This window comes from Protopterus annectens, chromosome 3.part0 (genome assembly GCF_019279795.1).
Source record: "Protopterus annectens isolate FY-2018-M chromosome 3.part0, PAN1.0, whole genome shotgun sequence".
Taxonomy (NCBI): domain Eukaryota; kingdom Metazoa; phylum Chordata; order Ceratodontiformes; family Protopteridae; genus Protopterus; species Protopterus annectens.
This window is the reverse complement of record NC_056731.1, coordinates 1,268,947,725-1,268,956,711: the sequence shown is the minus strand read 5'-3', so window position 1 is coordinate 1,268,956,711 and position 8,987 is coordinate 1,268,947,725. Positions and strand designations below refer to the sequence as shown.

Here is an 8,987-nt window from a genome sequence, read left to right as displayed (position 1 = left end):
AAAAATAAAAAATAAAACATTACTTTTATGTTTTTGCAGACGGGCAAGCCCTGCACTTCTACGGGGGCTGTGCCCCCCACACCCCCATACTTAAATATTCTCACTCGAAGGTGGCACTACAGTGGGAAAAAGGTACTTTTCCCGTATCCCCACTATAGTGCAATCTCCGCAAAAGGCATACTTACGTGAAATTGCTTTTCGGTGAAAAGCACTTTCATGCAAGTATGCCCAGCCGAATCTGTTTCGGTTATTTTGCTGTTTGGTGATCCATACGGATCCTATATATATATATATATATATATATATATATATATATATATATATATATATATATATATATATATATATATATATATATATTACACACATACGCACACACTTACACATTGTATATATGTATATATAAATAGACATATATAAATATATATATATATATATATATATATATATATATATATTTTATATGGGTCTTAAGACACATGCTCGACTAGCATATGTCCGAATCACAAAACATCGAACACACATACACGAAAGCGCTTAACATCAAAAAGCGCTTCTGTGTATGTGTAGTTTAAAAAAAAAATCTATGTCTCTGCAGGGGTCTTTGCCCTTGCACCCCCCACGTGGGAGGATGTGCCCCCACACCCCCCACTTTATTATTCTCACTCCAAGATCGCACTACAGTGGGGAAAAGGGAATTTTCCCTTACCCGCACTGTAGTCCGATCTATGAAACAGGCACACATACACAGAAGCACTTGTCAGTGTTGAGCACTTTCCTGTATGTGTGTTCGATGTTTTGTGATTCGGACATTTGCTAGTTGAGCATGTGTCCGGATCCCATATGTGTATATGTATATATATATATATATATATATATATATATATATATATATATATATGTATATGTATATATATATATATATATATATATATATATATATATATATATACAAATATATATATATATTTATTTATTTTATTTTATTTTACATTTTATTTTACATTTGTTGACCGGGCTAGTCTAACTGGATATATTTCCATTTTCAGTAGAGGCCCGGGGAGAAAAGCTCCAACATAGTATAAATAGTATTATGCAATTATATAACAAAAACAAGTACAAAAAAAAAATAATAAGAGGTATATGCAATCAAAAGAAGGCATACTCAAAGTAAAAATACAAGTAGGTCAATGATATAACAGTTGTGAGATTGTTTGATAAGCGAGATACACTATAGTTCATTGTTGGTTAACATAAACACTTGTGGTTATAAGTTTTCGGAGACCAGATATTAGCATACAGAGGGGTATATAGAGTGAGATGTAGAACCATAGGCAGTAAAAAGAGAAAAGGAAAGGTGGTTAATTAATTAATTAATTAATTAATTAGGGTTAGTGCAGGGACATAACCAGTGTGATTTTAGGTGAATTTTGAGTTTTTGCTTAAAGAGTGACAGTGATGGAAGTAGAGTTAGATTAGTAGGTAGAAGGTTCCAGTGTTTCCCAACAGTATTGGAGAAAATGCTGTCGCCTGACAAGTTATTGCACTTACTTATACTAGCAAGTAATTTACCTGAAGAGCGTAGAGAAATCAGATTATTATAAGGGGTAATGAGGTTAGCGAGAATTGGAGTATTATTAGGTTGGTAAAAGATTTTGTGAGCAATGGTGAGTTGGGAAAAAGTTAGCATGTTAGGGAGTTCAAGCCAGTCAAGCTGCTTACGATTCAGACAGTGGTGTGTTTGAAATGCATTGCCAGTGGCAAACCTGGCAATATTGTTATAGGAGTTTGATAGTTTGAGAAGATTATTTTTTTTTAGATTAGTATAAATAGGAGAAGCATAGAGAAGAGTTGAGATTAAGTGAGAGTGGGCAATGGTGGTTGTAGCTAGAGGAGTTAGGAAGGGTTTGATTCTGTATAAGGAGCCAATTTTTCTGTTCACTGCTTGAATGGTGTTATTTATATGCATATCAAAGTTAAGGTTGTTATCAATTGTGACTCCTAATAGTTTGGTAGTTTGTTCGGGAGAGATAAGGGTACCATTGTTAGATATAATAGAGAAATCAATAGGAGAGGTCCTGCTGGTGGGTGCAAAGAGTAGAAGCTTGTTTTTTTTGGCGTTCAAAAGAAGGCAGCATTTTAGGAACCAGTCTTCTACTAAGTTAAATACTTTTTGAGTTAGATAGAGTAGTTCAGATGTGGAGTTAGCAGAACATATAAGTGTGGAATCATCGGCATATTGAATGCAGGTAGCTTCAGGGACTGCTATGTGAAGGTTGTTGATGAATAAAGAAAAGAGAAGAGGTCCTAAAATGGAGCCCTGGGGGACTCCAAGGGTGACTGGTAGGAGGGATGATAGTTTATTTTCCCAGAGAACTGCCTGTTGCCTATTGTTAAGGTAAGACTTGAACCATTGTATAACTGGGGGATCTAGAGCAAGAAGTTCAAGAGTATTTATAAGTAGGGGATGATTAACCATATCAAAAGCCTTTGAAAGGTCGATGAAGAGAGCAGAAGAGAGGATGTTATTACGGTTCTTATTAATGGTGTCAGTGAAAGATAGAGCAGTGGTAGTGCTATGAAATGGCCTAAAGCCATGCTGGCATGTAGCCAGAATATTGTGTTTAGTTAGGTGGTTGAGTAACTGATGGTGAATGCATTTTTCCATGACTTTAGCTAAGGGTGATAGGAGAGCTATTGGTCTGTAAGTAGAGTAGTCGTTGGATTTACCACCTTTATGTAGGGGGATGATGTGGGAGATTTTCCAGATGTCTGGAATGATGCCTTCATTAATGGTTCTATTGAGTAGGATGGATATGGGAAAGGCAATAACTTTCTCTGCTATTTGCAAATACTCAGAAGGTAACTGGTCAGCTGATGGAGTACAAGGCTTAAGCTTTAGTAGGATTTTGTAGATGAAAGTTGTTGAAATAGGATGAAATCTAAAAGTTGGTAGAGATCCAGCTGTAGAAGAAGGGAGCCTCATGTTATCAGTGGAAAGCTGACTAGCTAGGGACTGTATGGTCTCTGTGAAATAGGTGTTGAAGTTGTTGGCTATTTGAAGTGGAGTGTTATGATCAGCATCATGAGGGGATGGTGTGCTAGACTGACCAGGTTTGAGGAGTCTGTTGATGTTAGTCCAAAATTTCTGAGGCTGCTTGTGGTGTGTTTGTTATAGCTTACTATAGTAGTTCTTTTAGTCCGAGAGCAGTGGTAGCCTTTTTAGTTATGTTTCTCAGCTGTCTAAAGGTTTGTCTTTCAGGGGAGGTGCTGTTAGTTCTCCAATTGTGCCAAGCTTTATTTCTAAGTAGTATCTTTTGTCTAGTCTCTTTTGTTAGCCAGGGGGCTGGTTTGGATTTTATTCTAATAGATCGTTTGGGTGCATGCTCATCTAGGATTTCAAGAAATTTATAGTTAAAATATTTGACAGCTTCATCTAGTGGGAGTATTTTTACAGGTTTCCAGTCACAAGCTTTGCGTTCATTTTGGAAGAGTACAGGGTTAAAGTGTTTCTTTGTTTGTGTTATCCTATAGGCTGGAGTGATAGAGATATCATTCTTTTGTCTTATTATATAAGTTAGCATATGATCACTTAGATCATCTGGTAAGGTACCTACATTAAAAGTATGTGGGTCTTTATTTATAAGTATCCAGTCTAAGGTGCTCTCTTTTTTTGGTTGGTTTGTTGATTCTGGTCGTTAAGTTGATGGTTTGAATAAAACCATGGAGATTAATATGTGTGGAAGGGTTAGTGGTATTAATGGTTTTCCAGTCAGTGTTAAAGTCACCTAGTACTATTGTTTCTGGAGGGTAAGTTGAGGACACCCAGCTAAGAATATCTTCTATTATAGCGTTGTTATTACCAGGGGGTAGGTAGATACAGATCACATAGAGGGATTTGTTTGGGTTGATTTGCAGTTTGGAAATTAGGACTTCAGCCTTATTGTGCAAGGGTGGGTTTTCAGTTATAGAGGAGATCTGTAGTCCATTTTTGTAGAGGAGTGCGACTCCCCCGCCCTTACGTTTTAAGTGGTCTTGTCTCAATATGTTATAGCCAGGAGGGATAATTTCATTTTCCTTAGTTCCTGGTTTTAACCATGTTTCTGTAAGGCAGAAAATGTCAAAGGAGTGAGTTTCAAGGAGAGCATGAATGTGGGCAATTTTGTTATTGATACTGTGGGTATTGAGATGTGCTATAAGTAGAGAGTTGGAGAGTTTGCTTAAGGTAGGCAGGTTTAGGTAAGATGTGCAGTGGATATTTATTGTAGCTGCTATGGTAGGGCCTGGATTAAGGTGTATGTCACCATCCCTTAAGATAGGGCTTAGTGGTTTAGATATGGGGTTGTGTGAATAGTTTATTAGGAGTTTCCATTTCTTTGTAATCAGGTTGTTAAGCTTTATGTGTGTGCATCGATGGTATTGAGGTGACATATAACAGGGCGTGGAAATGATTTTAATGTGTTTATGGGAGTGGAAGATATCAACAGTGATTGTTTGTCTTGGAGGGAGGTTGTAGAGGAACAGATTGGATTTTTCAAAATGGGTTAGGAGATAGGCTGAGGTCAGGACAGGTAAGAAGATAGGTAAAATCGGGAGAGAGGCAGTGAGTGCTGGATAGGATGAGAATGATCCAAGATCGCAGTACATTGCGGAAATGGGAAATCTTCCCTTTCCGCACTTTGCCGAGATCTCCATTCAGTCAGATCGAACTTTTACAACACTTCTAACTATATTCTTACCTGTCCTGACCTCAGAGAGAAGCTGGAAAGGAGACTATCAGAAATGCAGGAAACTATGGGTAAGTGAGGTAGTGCCTGAGTAGGGAAGGTTTAGAATGCTACAGGATTCCAATCGAATAAGAAATGGGTGTGGGTAAAATACTGTTAAGCAGTAGGTGAATGAGAGGAGAAGCAGAATCAAGAACTAAGAAGGTATAGTACAGTTGCAGGGGTAAAATCGGGAGAGAGGCAGTGAGTGCTGGATAGGATGAGAATGAAGGAAGATAAGAAGAGATATACTGAAATTGCAGAGGTTGGACAGAGAGAGAGAGTAAGAAGCAGTGAATAAGGGAGTAGGATAAGGGTGCCACCTAGTGGACAACACTAGTACTGAGGAAGGTGTTTGGGAGAGCTAGCTAGTCATGAGCTATGGAAGATCTAATGCTAAGAGAGTAGGTTATTGTAAGTGAGGAGGTGGATTGTCTGTTGGGTAGCTGGAAAGGGGGGGGGGGTAAGGCTGCTGGTTACTCAAACCCAAGCGAACTTTAGAACCCTGGTAAAACCAGATATTAGAGGCCTACTGAGCAATTAGGTACAAGTCCATAACCTACTTTCTTCCTTCCTTGCTAGAAGGTACAAAGAAAAACAGTCAAGCAGATTCAGCCAATGGAGTTTGGTCGGGTTCTTAAGTCACCAGATAGGTTGAGGCTAGGGCAGGTTCAGAACAGTGTAGAGCTAGGTATTTCTTCCTTCCTTGCTAGAAGGTACAAAGAAAAACAGTCAAGCAGATTCAGCCAATGGAGTTTGGTCGGGTTCTTAAGTCACCAGATAGGTTGAGGCTAGGGCAGGATCAGAACAGTGTAGAGCCAGGTACAGAGGCAAAGACGCTGGGCGAGAGCAGACAGCAGCCAGGGACTTACAAACGTGAAAGGAATAAAAGAATCAAACGTTTACAAGTTCGAATATAATAATATATATATATACATACATATACATACATACACATATTATATATATATATATATATATATATATATATATATATATATATGTATATAGAGAGAGAGAAAGAGAGATATATGTATATATACTTACATACACACACACAAATTTTATATATATATATATATATATATATATATATATATATATATATATGGATCTACTTCAGTAGATCCAACTTTTACAATTTCGAACCACATATGGCCGAACCATATGTTCGAACTCGTAAAAGTTTGAACACTGAAGTAAAAACAAAACACAAAACTAAACATCTATAGCAGGGTGACTATGCCCCCCTGCACCCCCCACATAGGGGGCTTCGACCCCCACACCCCCCCTACTTAAATATACCAACTCCAAGATCGCAGTACATTGCGGAAATGGGAAATCTTCCCTTTCCGCACTTTGCCGAGATCTCCATTCAGTCAGATCGAACTTTTACAAGTTCGAACATATGGTCTCAGCCATATGTGGTTCGAACTTGTAAACGTTTGATCTACTAAAGGGGACCCATATATATATATATATATATATATATATGTATGTATATCCATACACTTTTTTTTTTTTTTTTATCTTAAGACATTTGTTGACCGAGTAAGCCCACTGGACAGGTATTTCTTTTCAGGGGTGATCTGGGAGCATTGCATGGTTTAGTGACTTGCTCAAAGCTGTACAGTAAGCAAATGAAAGTGGAACGAAGCAAACACTGTTCCCTAGGGTAGTTTTGTTTCCTTGCTTCTTTGTACTTATCCCCTTTAACTTAGATTTACAGAAAATATTTCATGCCTTCCTTGAGTTGTGTGGATTAACTTTTGCATCGAGTTTTGTGGATGGGTACAAGACTAAATTGAGAGAACTGCAACTCTGAGCAGAAAACTGCAAATCAGATAGTATTACACTGAATGCCAAAACTCACTTTAATACTGTAAAATAATTTTTACATGGGGGACGTCTCCATATGCCAAGGGTGCAAAATGCAATCTTTGCGTCCCCCCTCCAACTTCTGCTGCTAACTGAAATAACTGTACTTTGGACTAAGAGAAATACTCTGAAGTACTGTAAACCTGGACTTTTTCTTGATTTGAAGTTATAGGATTCATCTCACACTTTTCTTGCTTCGCCCATGGATTTATTTCTAGGGCTGCCTTGGCCTGATGAATAGCAGTAACTGCTCATTTTTAGCCAGTTCAAATAGCTTTCTTACCATCACTTACTTCCTTCTGTGCTCTTTTCCTCTACTACTATCCTTTTTATCTGGTTTTAAACACGGTCTGTTGTCTAACCTTGTAAGAGTTGCTTCTTATACGCGTATTCAATCCTTAAGACTGTCATAGGTGAATACTAAGCTAACTGCCCTAAAGGGTTATTTTAAGTCTAGCTAATAACCTGAGGTCAGAATCAAACCCTTTACCTTGTGTTTTTAAGGGGAAAACCTTAACCATTATTTCAAATACAACCCCGCAGCTCTTGGTGAAGTGTATTCTTTTCGTTCTTTAGTATTCCACCTCACTGAGCTTCCTAGCAGATGTCTGTTTTCTTATAGCCCTGTAACTGTGACATTCTTGTTCAAGAAACTGAGCCATGCTGTGACATAGTCACTTATGTATCATCTGCATTATCTTTGCCCCTTCCATTCTGTCTATTCTGCTGATGGTAAAGTTGTAGGGACTCTCCTCTTCTGAATGAATACATTATCTAGATCCTACCATAATTTTTTTGTTATCTTGGAGGTGGACAATTCCCATCTTACTGTTTTAAGATGTTGCAAAAACATCAGTAATATTTGTGCTCCATCTGATTTTTTTTTTTATGATCTTGTATGACAGGTGTTCCTAAAATAGAGAGTTAAGCTCTGACCAGATATCTTACTTGCTATGCTACTGCATGTGACATCCATCGGTGATTTGGAGATGCTGTAGTTCAGAATTTCAGGTTGGGGGTTGGAGGGTTGGCATAATGGTTAAGGTGTTTACCTCATGGATACAGAGGGCAAGATTTGATTCTTATCTTTGGATTGGGAAAATTACTTGGCTTAAAATGTCCTACAAGGACAGATTGCTTAATACTAACCTATGAACCAATTTGTGAAACTCATTATTTGATGCAGGTTCCACATGTAGTAATGTCTAATGCATGTTATGCAGTGAAAGTTAATATGCAAAAATATGCACACTTGTTGGAGAAAGAAACAAGCATGCGTGTTGTACATCCAGCATTACCCACAAGATTAAGTATTAAAAACAAAAGCTACAGATACCATGTTGTGTGCTCCACCAAACAGAGAAAAATGATCCATGTGTTATGGGTGGAAAACCATCTTTATACCTCCATAAATGCAGATATTTAAAAAAAATGAAATTGCAACTGGAACATCAGAAGTTTGCAAACATCCTCAAGTAAACAGGAGGACACATTGTACTCCCAAATCTGAAAAAGACAAAAAAGTAATACAAAGTTTCATTCTAATGTACTGTGCAAGTGTTGGCGATGTGTATGACACACACACACACACACACACACACACACACACACACACACACACACACACACACACACTACATTAGGCAAGGGTCCCCTGGCAGTGGAGCTGCAGAAAACAGCAAAGCATGCTATGCTGAAAAGAATTTCAGGCACTTAGTACCATAATTTAAAAATGTACTTTTTAAATAATTGCTTTGTATGTTCTGCAGAATTTACCCATACCCAGTCATGGATAATTGTTAATTATTTTCATTCAGAACCCACTGAAAATTTGATAGCGTGCATCTTGGAAAGGATAACTTGTGAAAGTAGTCTAAAGAAGTACTGTTGCAGTAATGCAATTTCTGTATTTAGAAGACACCAGACAAGGAAAGAGGCTGTGCTTGGAAAATATGAGTTGTGTGGGTGTCTTATTATTTATATAGGAGGGAACTGAGTGTTTGGAATAAGCATAATTGATTTCAGTAAAATTATATGATTGACCAGAGATCTGGTAAAATCAGGGATGCTTCTGGAATGTTGCTATAGGTGGATTTCTTCTCTTGTTTTCCTTGGATATTATTTCTGCATTTAAAAATGGTGTGTTGAGTTGGGCTATATTCAGTAATAACAAGTATGTGGTTAATTGGCAACGGGACACATGTAGTTGTCAGACTTTTATTGTTTCCCCAAAAAAGTTACCTTTAACCACGTGTCTCCTCCAGCCACCCTGTCAACTCATATTGCCCCCCCAGGGGCAAGGCCCCATTGGCTGCTTAATTCCTTTGTGGGGGAAGAAGGCAC

The 8,987-nt window shown here is 37.9% G+C and overlaps 1 protein-coding gene across 1 annotated transcript in view; it reads left to right on the top strand.

Annotated features, from left to right (window-relative positions):
- Positions 1-8,987, top strand: part of LOC122797055 (transcription initiation factor TFIID subunit 4B-like) — a 1,206,007-nt gene that overhangs the window by 131,058 nt on the left and 1,065,962 nt on the right. The window lies entirely within an intron of this gene.